Consider the following 14,134-nt stretch of genomic DNA (forward strand, 5'->3'; position numbering starts at 1 on the left):
CACCCCCACCCCAGGACGTGTCATAGCCCCGTCTACCCACACCCCAGTACGTTCCAGTCGTACCCCCACCCCAGTACGTGTCGTACCCCCCGTGTACCTACACCCCAGTACGTGCGAGCCACACCCCCACCCCAGGACGTGTCATAGCCCCGTCTACCCACACCCCAGTACGTTCCAGTCGTACCCCCACCCCAGTACGTGTCGTACCACCGTCAATGTACACCCCCCCACCCCAGTACGTGCCGTACCACCGTCAATGTACACCCCCCCACCCCAGTACGTGTCGTACCACCGTCCATGTACACCCCCCCACCCCTGTACGTGTCGTACCCCCCGTGTACCTACACCCCAGTACGTGCGAGCCACACCCCCACCCCAGGACGTGTCATAGCCCCGTCTACCCACACCCCAGTACGTTCCAGTTGTACCCCCACCCCAGTACGTGTCGTACCACCGTCAATGTACACCCCCCCACCCCAGTACGTGCCGTACCACCGTCAATGTACACCCCCCCACCCCAGTACGTGTCGTACCACCGTCCATGTACACCCCCCCACCCCTGTACGTGTCGTACCCCCCGTGTACCTACACCCCAGTACGTGCGAGCCACACCCCCACCCCAGGACGTGTCATAGCCCCGTCTACCCACACCCCAGTACGTTCCAGTCGTACCCCCACCCCAGTACGTGTCGTACCACCGTCAATGTACACCCCCCCACCCCAGTACGTGCCGTACCACCGTCAATGTACACCCCCCCACCCCAGTACGTGTCGTACCACCGTCCATGTACACCCCCCCACCCCTGTACGTGTCGTACCCCCCGTGTACCTACACCCCAGTACGTGCGAGCCACACCCCCACCCCAGGACGTGTCATAGCCCCGTCTACCCACACCCCAGTACGTTCCAGTCGTACCCCCACCCCAGTACGTGTCGTACCACCGTCAATGTACACCCCCCCACCCCAGTACGTGTCGTACCACCGTCCATGTACACCCCCCCACCCCTGTACGTGTCGTACCCCCCGTGTACCTACACCCCAGTACGTGCGAGCCACACCCCCACCCCAGGACGTGTCATAGCCCCGTCTACCCACACCCCAGTACGTTCCAGTCGTACCCCCACCCCAGTACGTGTCGTACCACCGTCAATGTACACCCCCCCACCCCAGTACGTGTCGTACCACCGTCCATGTACACCCCCCCACCCCTGTACGTGTCGTACCCCCCGTGTACCTACACCCCAGTACGTGCGAGCCACACCCCCACCCCAGGACGTGTCATAGCCCCGTCTACCAACACCCCAGTACGTTCCAGTCGTACCCCCACCCCAGTACGTGTCGTACCACCGTCAATGTACACCCCCCCACCCCAGTACGTGTCGTACCACCGTCAATGTACACCCCCCCACCCCAGTACGTGTCGTACCACCGTCCATGTACACCCCCCCACCCCTGTACGTGTCGTACCCCCCGTGTACCTACACCCCAGTACGTGCGAGCCACACCCCCACCCCAGGACGTGTCATAGCCCCGTCTACCCACACCCCAGTACGTTCCAGTCGTACCCCCACCCCAGTACGTGTCGTACCCCCGTGTACCTACACCCCAGTACGTGCGAGCCACACCCCCACCCCAGGACGTGTCATAGCCCCGTCTACCCACACCCCAGTACGTTCCAGTCGTACCCCCACCCCAGTACGTGTCGTACCCCCCGTGTACCTACACCCCAGTACGTGCGAGCCACACCCCCACCCCAGGACGTGTCATAGCCCCGTCTACCCACACCCCAGTACGTTCCAGTCGTACCCCCACCCCAGTACGTGTCGTACCACCGTCAATGTACACCCCCCCACCCCAGTACGTGCCGTACCACTGTCAATGTACACCCCCCCACCCCAGTACGTGTCGTACCACCGTCCATGTACACCCCCCACCCCTGTACGTGTCGTACCCCCCGTGTACCTACACCCCAGTACGTGCGAGCCACACCCCCACCCCAGGACGTGTCATAGCCCCGTCTACCCACACCCCAGTACGTTCCAGTCGTACCCCCACCCCAGTACGTGTTGTACCACCGTCAATGTACACCCCCCCACCCCAGTACGTGCCGTACTGTGGTAAATAAAAATCTTCTTTACCGAACTGAATTTCATACGGGATCTTGAAATAAAATAAAATAGCTCAAAATAACAAGAGGCAGAATCCGTGGTATAAGAGTTTCTAAATGGGCTTTATTCCATTCAAAATGGCCGACTCGAGTCGCGGCCTTCAGGTTCCGTCACCACGAGGGTTCAGGAAGTGAAGTACAATACTTTATTGACAGACATGCATTTTTATAATAAGTACATTACAATGAAACGAATGTAAAAGGCGTAACATTTGATAAGAAAAATGACATGACAGGTACGTAATCGAAACTAGGCGTAATAAGGAATAAAAGAAACATGATTGGTTAGGATTATCAGACATAAGTGGATCTATAAGATAATACTTGGCATAGATGCGCGCGCAGCAGCATGACGTGTGAGTGACGTGCAACTAGGGGGTGAAGGGGACTTGACATTTAGCTCTACATGTGGAGACGAGAAGTCTGGGGGGTCAAGTCAACCTAATCCCAAATCATATCTAACATCCTATGTTTAAAGAACTATGTTATCCACAAGGAAGGACTCTCGGACAGAATCTAGTCTATACTGACTGTGTGCGTGCACAAACGCCTAAGTGTCTATATGAGATGCGAGGGGCAGAAAACTTTCCATGGCAGCAGGGCTATGAATCACTTGCAGGAGGACGGAAAGGCTGAGTCCTTTGCTTGTGAGCTAAAGGAAATGTTTACCTAAATCACTAGACAGGAATGCATCGGCTGAAGAACAAAATAGATAATTCGAAGGTGAAATACAGCTTCTTGGCAGGCAGGCGAAAACTGGCCGAGGCAGGCACCGTTAGCTGCACAGGGAGTAGGACAAAGTTCATGGATACAGATGCGAGCTCAAGCTGAAGCTGTCAAAGACAGAGAGCAGGGAAAGGCTTTGAGGACAGAATCGGGCCTACTTGCCTGAACTGTAAAAATGGAGTAACTTAGCCATATAAAGTCGGTGGCCTTTCATACTTAGGAATCGAATATCCAGCCCATTGATGGCGGATCTGACAGAGAACATGTTGACGGTAGACACACATATGTTTGCGTCTTAGAAACTGGAACTAGAGGGAACATACATGTACTTGTAACATGCATATAAAACCGTTGGGGTCCAAGATAGGGGACATAACTGATCAGGAAAATCCACATTTCCACATTCCCTCCTTGTCCCCTACTTGCCCTTCAAAAGATATCAATCTTCATCATTCCATCGATTTGCTCATGGAGCATCATTTCTTCTTCCTTCTTCTTCCGGCATTTTGAACGAGAACTGTGATATGGAATGCATGATGTGGCACACAGACCACAAATCGCTGGTCCACATTGCAGGCATAAACAACAACTGAAGAGCATAAGAAGGCCAATACCTAGGAAGGATAGAACTCTCCATCCCCAGGCTGATATCACACTCCAAAACCACCCGGACCACGTCCAAGTGCCTGGATTCTCGTGTATCTGGCTTACAATCTTATGAAGGCGTGTTATAGCTTTATATACAGATGGCGAATTTTCTGGTATGAATATGCAGCAGCTGGATCCGATGACCCGGCAAGCTCCGCCCCTATCGGCCAGGATGACGTCAAGGACAAGACGATTCTGGAGAACAACAATTCTCATCACTGATTGTTCCTCTGTCAGATTGCCTAGGGCGGCTATAGTCTCGTTTACTACAGCTTCAAGAGTCTTGGTGAGTCTGCGTATCAGCTTACTATTTGATATTGTACCTATATAGGGAAAGATACCTTTATTGAAATCTACATACTTGTCCCATGCCGTCTCAGTATAATCGACAACTGGGAGATCTCTTCGCTCTCTATTGTGTACTAAATGAACATTTCGATAATAATCAGGGGGGGCTAGGAAAACAGGTGGCAAAAGGAATGCTATGTAACAGGTACCATCCCAATCTAGAGGCAGACGCATATATGCCGTCTGACCACATATAAAATAAGAATGGCTAGAAGCTCTAAATGAAGATTTACCTTGATCACTATATTCTACTGTAGTAACGCATTTACTGTGGCCCATATGTATGGAACCAACTTTTCTCACACATAATTCACCCTTGACTGGAAATACTGACATAGTGGGCAGAATTAGTTCAACTTCGGATTTGACATTCAAAATCATAAGATTAGGCGTAAAATTACCTAATTTATACACTTCATTTTCTAAATCAGTTCCTGTTCTACTGGGGTGACCCTCCTTATTAGGGTGACAGACTTTGAATAAAACTAGATTCAGATTTCCCCATATCCAATGTTGTTGATAAACTGCTGTGTCTGGGTCTATGGAATTTAATAAACTAAACCATGCTCCACAGGAGCCATTGTGTGTGAACGGATGTGGAAAGAAAGGCAGAACTCCTTTGTTATTCTGATAGGGAGGGAGTCGGCCACACACCCAACAATTGGTGGCATTACTAGTCTGATGGGAATGATGTAACATACTAATGAATGTGTTATTGCGCAGCGCAAGTCTATAGGACAACTCATGTGGGGGTAATTCACTAAAAGAATGTTCATCAGTTATATTGAAAACACGTTTAGAAACAGGATAATACATATGCAACAATATACTTGCAGTAACTATTAAAAAAACTCAAGAAGAACAAAATTAATAAAGTCACAATACAGTGGCTACGCAGTAATTTACAATAAGCATGTTGTTTCATTATGATTCTGGACTCTACGTGATTCAGACCTAAGGGATACATGTCGGGACAGATTCAACCGCTTCACCTTGGAGAGGACTTAAACAATCAAATCGTCCGACAGTTTAGATCTGGACCTGAGTTTCTGCTTATAGAGTTCGGTGCTACTGGCCTCAGCCAAAGGTAGCTTTGAGTCAATGGGGGAAGACACACGGGGAGTACTGTTTGTGTCAGGAGGAAGTCCATGAAATTTCTTTATATGGCTGGAATGCACCCAGCCTTTTCTCCCTTCGATCTTCACAGCTGTTCTGGTCGTCAGCAGGACCAACTTAGGAAGCCTCCACCTTGGCTCCAGTTGGGTTTTCCGATCAAAATTCCTGACGAGAACATAATCGCCGGGAATTACGTCATGGGGTTTCACCTCGGTGTTGTCGGGAAAAGCTGCGACTACCTGTGAACGACAAGATTGTAGTGCAGACATCAAGGAAGCCAGGTAATCTGTCAGCATATTACAATCAACATCAGTTATTTTACGGGGTATAGGCGTCCCCCACATATTCGGTGGTCTACCAAAGATCACTTCATAAGGGGATAGCCCTGTTCGAGAGTGTGCTACCATCCTCATGTAAAATAGCGCAACTGGTAAAGCTACTATCCAGTCCACACCTTTTTCCTGACATATTTTAGACAATCTGATTTTTAAAAGTTGATTATGTCGTTCCACGAGACCTGCTGCCTCGGGGTGTCGGACACAGTGGAATTTCCACTGATATCCCAACAAAAGTGAGACATGTTTCATTAATTCGGATGAGAAAGGCTGGCCGTTATCTGAATATACAACACGTGGTAAACCGTACCGTGGGAAGAATTCTCGAACTAGCTGCTTGGCAGTAGTCGGGGCAGTGTAATCTGATACGGGATACGCCTCTGTCCAACGGGAGAGAGCGCAGACAACTACGAGAACATATTTGAATCCTCGACAACGTTCCATCTGAATATAATCCATCTGGAGGACTTCAAAAGGATGGTCAGGAGGCTGAAATCCACCCTGCTCTACGGGAACACTCTTTCCTGGATTAAACTGACAACATATCATACAGGTACGAACTTTTTGTTTAGCTGCTGCTCGTAAATGTTTGTTGAACCAAATGTGCTGAATGCTGTCTAGCATAGCCTTCTCTCCTAAATGTGCTGGACTGTGAACTGTAGCTATAATGGCTTGAACCATGGAATCAGGGAGAAACCATACAGATTTCTCCTTCGTCATCCATCCTTGATCTGTCTGGATCCCTCCTAGTTCAGTCCACTTCTTTATTTCTTCTGCTGTGGCATGTGTCTGTATGTCAATTACGTCAAGTGCGGGATCCTTAATTGTCATACACTGTGTTGGTGTCTGAACTATTGGCTTTGTCATGTCTAATGTGCGATTCTGAGCAGTCTGTTTAGCTGTTCTGTCAGCTAAGTCATTGCCTTGAGAAATGGTATCAGTAACCTTCGTGTGTGCTTTACATTTCATAATCGATATAGCAGTGGGTAGATGTATTGCGTCTAACAAAGCATGAATGAGGGGTCCGTGCTGAATGTGGGCACCATGGGAGGTTAAATAACCTCTCTCTCGCCACAGCACGCCGAAGTCGTGTACAACTCCGAATGCATAACGTGAGTCAGTGTATACATTAACTTTCTTATTTGTGGCTTGAATACAGGCTTGTGTTAGAGCAATAAGTTCTGCTGCTTGGGCTGACAAAGTATCTATACAGTTTGTCTCAATAACTTCAGTGTCTGTTGTGACTGCATACGCGGCCACTAAATCTCCTGTACTTGTTCTCATGCACGATCCGTCTACATACAACGTCAGGTCTGGATCTAACAATGGAACGTCTGTCAAGTCTTGTCTAGGTTTCGTCTTTATTTCAATGATTTCTACACAATCATGAGCTAGTGGGTCTGTTCCAATTACAGGTAATAGTGTAGCAGGATTCAATGTATTACACCGTCGGATCTCTATGTGTGGTTGAAACAATGTCAGTTCATAACCGGTAAGTCTTGCTATGGTCAAGTGTTGTGTTTGTGTTCGGTTCACAAGAACCTCTACTGCATGTGGTACTTGTACTGTCAATGGGTGTCCTAATACTATGGCATCGCTTTGTCTGATTGCTAAAGCTGTCGCTGCCACTGATTTCAGACATGCAGGCAAAGCCTGAGCTACGGGATCTAATGTACTGGAAAAATAAGCACATGGCTTGCGTGATCCTGCTTGATCCTGAGTGAGTACTGACAAGGCAGTACCCTCGCGTTCTGTAACAAAGAGTGTAAAATGTTTGCTATAACATGGTGTTGCTAAAACAGGTGCTTGACATAAAGCTTCCTTTAAGCTTTCAAAAGCTTGTGTATGTTCCTGAGTCCAAGGGAGGACAGTCGATGTGGCTGCCTCCTGTGTGGTTAACTGAATGAGTGGTTTCGCTAGAAATGCGTACTGAGGGATCCACTGCCTACAATATGAAGTGAGGCCTATGAAAGCTCGCACCTCCTTTTGTGTCTGGGGTATTGACATGTTAACAATTAACTGGATGCGATCTGGTGTAAGCTGCCTTCCCTCCTTGGACAGCGAGTGACCAAGATAAATAACTCGCTGGACACAGAATTGCAGCTTAGAAGGAGACACCTTGTGCCCCTTGTTGGCTAGAAAATGTAAAACTGTCAGAGAAGCCTTTTCACATTCTGGCTCGCTTCTTGCGGTGATCAGCAGATCATCGACATATTGAAGCAAAGCAGTATTGACTGGCATGTGGATGCTGTCAAGTTCTCGTTTCAGTGCTTGGCTGTAGATGCTGGGGCTTTCTGTGAATCCTTGGGGAGCGCGTGAGAATTTAAAGCTGCGCCCATTTAAACTGAATCCGAACAAATATTGGCTTTCCGGATCTATTGGGACGCTGAAAAAGGCATTCTTGAGATCAATTACAGTAAAGAATGTTGCTTCGGAATCAATTGCTGTCAACAATGATGATATATCAGGGACCACAGGGAATTGTGGTACAATGCACTTGTTTAGTTCACGCAAATCAATAACCAATCGGTACACTGGTGGAGCATTAGGATCAGTTCGTTTAAGAATCGGAATTATCGGTGAATTACATACATTGGAGTCTGTTTCTACAACTACTCCCTGGACAATCAGCTCATCAATTATTTTCAGCAAAGCCACTACAGCATCATGCGGTAACTTGTATTGTCGCATTCGTGGTAGTACCACTCCTGCTTTCAGTGTGACTCGATAGGGTGTAATGTTCATGCAGCCAACATCCGTAGGGCCTTGTGCCCATAGATGTACTGGTAAAGTCTGTAGTCGGGGATCCATGTCTCTAGACACATAGTGACCTTTAAAATCACGTAAAAACAACCTTACTCCTTCCGGAGAACAACATATTATGGCTCCTAGTGCTTCCAGAGTTTTAATTCCTAACAGATTTTCTGGGCATGATTTAGTAAGCAATAAATCTGTAGTTCGTGTCAAAGGTCCTATCGTAAGTGGTAGAGGCTGTGATACTTCATTAACAATAGGTTTTCCTGAAAAACCAAGGGAAACATTTTGAGAGCCTGAGAGGGGTGCCCCTGGAACTTCACTACGTTTTATGGTTGTTCGACTTGCCCCTGTATCGAGTAAGAATTTTCTATCTTGACCTAATAATTCACTATGTACATAAGGTCCTTCTTGATCTACAGGGATCTCGATAAGCGGTAAGTCAACTTCCCTCTCTAGGCTGGTTCATGCGTAACGCTGATACTCAGGGTATTCATACTGTGCAGTCTGATACATTTGTCGTGTTGTGGTTTGTGTGGCAGTAGCAGGCAACGGTGGTGCAGCTGGCACAAACTGTATGGGTTGCTGTGAGGCTGGCATGGACTGTGGCTGAACTGGCATGGACTGTCCATGCTGCATAGTTCCTTGTTCATTCTGATCGTGTCTAACTAATCGTGGTCTCTCTTTTGCAATACCTGTAGCTATATTACGTTTCAGGACTGGACAATCGTGTACATAATGGCCTAGTTGTTTACAGTAATTGCAGGTTCCTTTTACAGGAACTGCAGAATCACCAGAATGTGTCACACCCTTTTTGTGACCATCTGCTGGTACTGTCTGAGAAACTAGCATTTTCATTTTTGTATCCTTCATGCGTCTATGCTCGTGTTCTTGTTCATCCCTAATTCTATTGTGATGATACTGTAACATTTGTAGCATTTGCGACGGAGTGTTACTTTGCCAGGTACTCTCGAATTTCAATATTCTATTCTTTACTGGAGGCAATGCATTTTCCACTAATTTTGTCACAAATAAATGTGGATATGAGTCACTACTTGCTCTTATACCACTATTTATACCAAAACATTTTTCAAATCGAGCATAATAATCGCTTGTGTCTTCATCTTGCTTTTGTTTGCAGGCTGTGATTGCACCCCAATCTTCCTTTTTTGTAGTTAATAAACGAGGCAGTACCTGTACTAGTAAACCTGGTAACAGTTTAACTTTATCCCCGAGCCCTGAACCTGCAGTTCGGCCCCTTTCTTCCTCTGCTAATGCTGTCCAGTCTATCTTTTGGTCACCCACTTCCCACTCTTTTTCTTTCAGTTTTTCATAAATGCCAGCAGGCAAAAGCACCTTTAATATCGTCATAATATCAGGAAAGGTGTACTCTCCCATCAGTAACATGTCTTTAATTTCTCGGTGGAAACCTGCTGGGTCTTTGTCATGACTAGGTACTACTTTCTTCATTTCCAATAATTCCATTTTTGATATGGGTGTGTAAACAAATACACGGTGAAACTCATTGTCTTCGCCTTTTATTGGGTGCACTTCTCGTAGGGGATTTTGTCTATCCATATAGTACGGCGCTCTTTCTCTGCGGGGCAGCGAGAGAGAATCCGGACTTACAAAAAGGACATACTGCTTACGTGACACTAATATCTCTTTAATTAGCTTGTTACTAGAACCTCTCCATCTGTTCGTGAGTAGTTCCGTTAATATATCAGGCAAAGGACCAGGGTCAGCATGTTGGCTCTTATATAATATGAGGAGTTGCTGAATCATATAGATTCCAGCTAAACGTTGTTCATCTGTACTGAGATTAAGAAACGTGTGTGCTACGGTCTCATCACCGTATTTTTCAGGACTGTTAATCCAGTGAACGGCTGATCTGGCTAATTCTTGCTCATCCATGGAATCGAGGAGGTGGTAACCCCTTCGTTCTCGTAGTATTTTATCTGCGGCTTGAAACGAATGTTCAGGAGACTTCAGATTTATTATAGGCGTCGGATACGTTCTGCTATTATTTGGGCATACTGAGTGTATGGGATCAGAAAAACATCTAGTATTTTCACCGGATCTTCCTCTGCCTACATAGGCTATGGTCTCTGACTGTCTTGCGGAATTCCCTGATTCGGACATTTCATCTTGCTCAAACTCGTCTGTTCCCAATCTTTCTTCATGAATACGCTCTATTTCTTTACGGATTTTTCGGCACATGGCTATTATACAATTTTGCTTATCGTGTCTCCCTTCTGATATATTCTGACTCCATCTTGTAAGAATAAGCATTGCATTCGGGTCTACCCCCGGACGGTCTTGATTTCTGATCACACAGTTTATGAGGAAACGTAACAGTTCCCCCTGTATTTCTACTTTCTGGAATTCCATAGCTCTGTTAATACATCCTGGATCTCGTCCTGTTTGAACAAAATGATATATGTTATCTAGATGCGTAGTCATTCCTGGTAACCTTGCTAAATACTCTGCGGCTCGCCTGATACGTAATGATGCCAGGACCATTTCGTCCTCTTTACCAACCACCGGGTCATATCTACAATTTACAAGGAGTTCCTTAAGCGTACGTTCACTTACGAATTTAGGTGTACGTGAATGCGCTGACTCTTGAAAAACAAGTTTATTTATTCTAGGTGGTGTAAAGGTAATGCTAGCACCTCCCGTGGCCCCATCTGGGGCGTCGGGTGTGAATGGATTCGTAGAACGTGACACAGCAACTATGGGTGTTGATACCCCTGTAGAATCGACTGCGGAGACAGATGCGGAAACAGATGTGCTTGCCGAAGCTTGTATCGGGACTTGCTGTTGCACGGGAACAGATACCTGATCCTGACGTTGAACCCCTACACCAGACGGTCTATGTGGTGCGGCGTTAGCATACTCGGGAGCTGCATCGTCTAGATATGAGGAAAGAAAAACATCTTCTGCGGTTCTGGGATGCCCTTTTGGATGTACCTTAATTGGAAATAATGGGGGTGGCAAGTCTTTTGGCATCTCTGGAGCAGCCTTAGGTAGTCCTTCGGCTAGAAGGGGATACATACCATTCATAAGAGCATTTCTTTGCCTATTTACTTGTTCTGATTTCACTCGGATACCTTCCTCAATTAATAGATTTTCTTGAACTTTATTTGAACTTTCTTTACTCCTCTCTTCTTGTCTACGTGCTTTTTCTGTTCGTCTATGAGATTCTTTACGCCATAACTCAACAGCGTCTTTCTGTGATTGTCTGACCTTTCTTTTCCATAACTCTTCCTCTACTTTCATGATGCACTCTGCATCCCAGGTTCCCGCTGCGGGCCACCTTTGACTTTCCGGTAATCCCTTGGTATAATCTACCCATAGATCAAGAAACAATATGGCATCTAAGCCATGCTTATGGTACATAAAATGCCCTGGAGTGTCCCTAGGAGGAATAGGAACTGCTTCTTCAAGCACCCCTTTTCTGGTAGTAATCTGTCTTAACTTCGAGAAGAGCGGCATATTGACAACTGATCTGATACTTACTCTTGAACTTACTTAATACGAAAAACACAATAATGAACAGTGAACAATGAACACTCATTCATACCACAATATTTGAACACTTTAAACATTTAAACATTAAACATTTTAACAACGACCAACAATGATGACAGTCTGCCTAACTAATCACCACGCTGAATTCTTGACAATAACTGAATACTTCGGAATACTTGATATACTGCTAAACAGTACATATACACTGCTAAACAGTGCAGACCGGATTTGTGTACCCAAATCCGTCTTGACCGGCACAACCTATGTGCGCGTCAACACGCCTCCCCGGCGATGGTACTCACCGAATAGCTCCTTGAAACGGAAGGCCTCAGAGAATGGACAGGACTCGATGACTGCGGACAGCGGACCCTCTGGACATCGGGATTTCGAGAAACCTGGTGGGCCTCTGTATACCTCGGATCTTGCTCTCTCAGCTAGGCTCTGGTCGGGATACTTCGCACTTCTCACCGCCTCGTCTGGGTTGATCGCAGCCTCAGTCGCCCCCGCTTGACCGGAGGGAGCTTACAGGAAATCCTGCTGGTACGCGTTTATGGTCCGTCCAGCTATGGCAGGAGACCGGGCCTGCAACGCACCGCCGGCGCGTGAGATGAGAAAGTGTCCCTGTTCGGGCGCCATTATGTGGTAAATAAAAATCTTCTTTACCGAACTGAATTTCATACGGGATCTTGAAATAAAATAAAATAGCTCAAAATAACAAGAGGCAGAATCCGTGGTATAAGAGTTTCTAAATGGGCTTTATTCCATTCAAAATGGCCGACTCGAGTCGCGGCCTTCAGGTTCCGTCACCACGAGGGTTCAGGAAGTGAAGTACAATACTTTATTGACAGACATGCATTTTTATAATAAGTACATTACAATGAAACGAATGTAAAAGGCGTAACATTTGATAAGAAAAATGACATGACAGGTACGTAATCGAAACTAGGCGTAATAAGGAATAAAAGAAACATGATTGGTTAGGATTATCAGACATAAGTGGATCTATAAGATAATACTTGGCATAGATGCGCGCGCAGCAGCATGACGTGTGAGTGACGTGCAACTAGGGGGTGAAGGGGACTTGACATTTAGCTCTACATGTGGAGACGAGAAGTCTGGGGGGTCAAGTCAACCTAATCCCAAATCATATCTAACATCCTATGTTTAAAGAACTATGTTATCCACAAGGAAGGACTCTCGGACAGAATCTAGTCTATACTGACTGTGTGCGTGCACAAACGCCTAAGTGTCTATATGAGATGCGAGGGGCAGAAAACTTTCCATGGCAGCAGGGCTATGAATCACTTGCAGGAGGACGGAAAGGCTGAGTCCTTTGCTTGTGAGCTAAAGGAAATGTTTACCTAAATCACTAGACAGGAATGCATCGGCTGAAGAACAAAATAGATAATTCGAAGGTGAAATACAGCTTCTTGGCAGGCAGGCGAAAACTGGCCGAGGCAGGCACCGTTAGCTGCACAGGGAGTAGGACAAAGTTCATGGATACAGATGCGAGCTCAAGCTGAAGCTGTCAAAGACAGAGAGCAGGGAAAGGCTTTGAGGACAGAATCGGGCCTACTTGCCTGAACTGTAAAAATGGAGTAACTTAGCCATATAAAGTCGGTGGCCTTTCATACTTAGGAATCGAATATCCAGCCCATTGATGGCGGATCTGACAGAGAACATGTTGACGGTAGACACACATATGTTTGCGTCTTAGAAACTGGAACTAGAGGGAACATACATGTACTTGTAACATGCATATAAAACCGTTGGGGTCCAAGATAGGGGACATAACTGATCAGGAAAATCCACATTTCCACAGTACCACCATCAATGTACACCCCCCCACCCCAGTACGTGTCGTACCACCGTCCATGTACACCCCCCACCCCTGTACGTGTCGTACCCCCCGTGTACCTACACCCCAGTACGTGCGAGCCACACCCCCACCCCAGGACGTGTCATAGCCCCGTCTACCCACACCCCAGTACGTTCCAGTCGTACCCCCACCCCAGTACGTGTCGTACCACCGTCAATGTACACCCCCCCACCCCAGTACGTGCCGTACCACCGTCAATGTACACCCCCCCACCCCAGTACGTGTCGTACCACCGTCCATGTACACCCCCCCACCCCTGTACGTGTCGTACCCCCCGTGTACCTACACCCCAGTACGTGCGAGCCACACCCCCACCCCAGGACGTGTCATAGCCCCGTCTACCCACACCCCAGTACGTTCCAGTCGTACCCCCACCCCAGTACGTGTCGTACCACCGTCAATGTACACCCCCCCACCCCAGTACGTGTCGTACCACCGTCCATGTACACCCCCCCACCCCTGTACGTGTCGTACCCCCCGTGTACCTACACCCCAGTACGTGCGAGCCACACCCCCACCCCAGGACGTGTCATAGCCCCGTCTACCCACACCCCAGTACGTTCCAGTCGTACCCCCACCCCAGTACGTGTCGTACCACCGTCAATGTACACCCCCCCACCCCCGTA

This window comes from Triturus cristatus, chromosome 1_2 (genome assembly GCF_964204655.1).
Source record: "Triturus cristatus chromosome 1_2, aTriCri1.1, whole genome shotgun sequence".
In the NCBI taxonomy this organism is placed as follows: domain Eukaryota; kingdom Metazoa; phylum Chordata; class Amphibia; order Caudata; family Salamandridae; genus Triturus; species Triturus cristatus.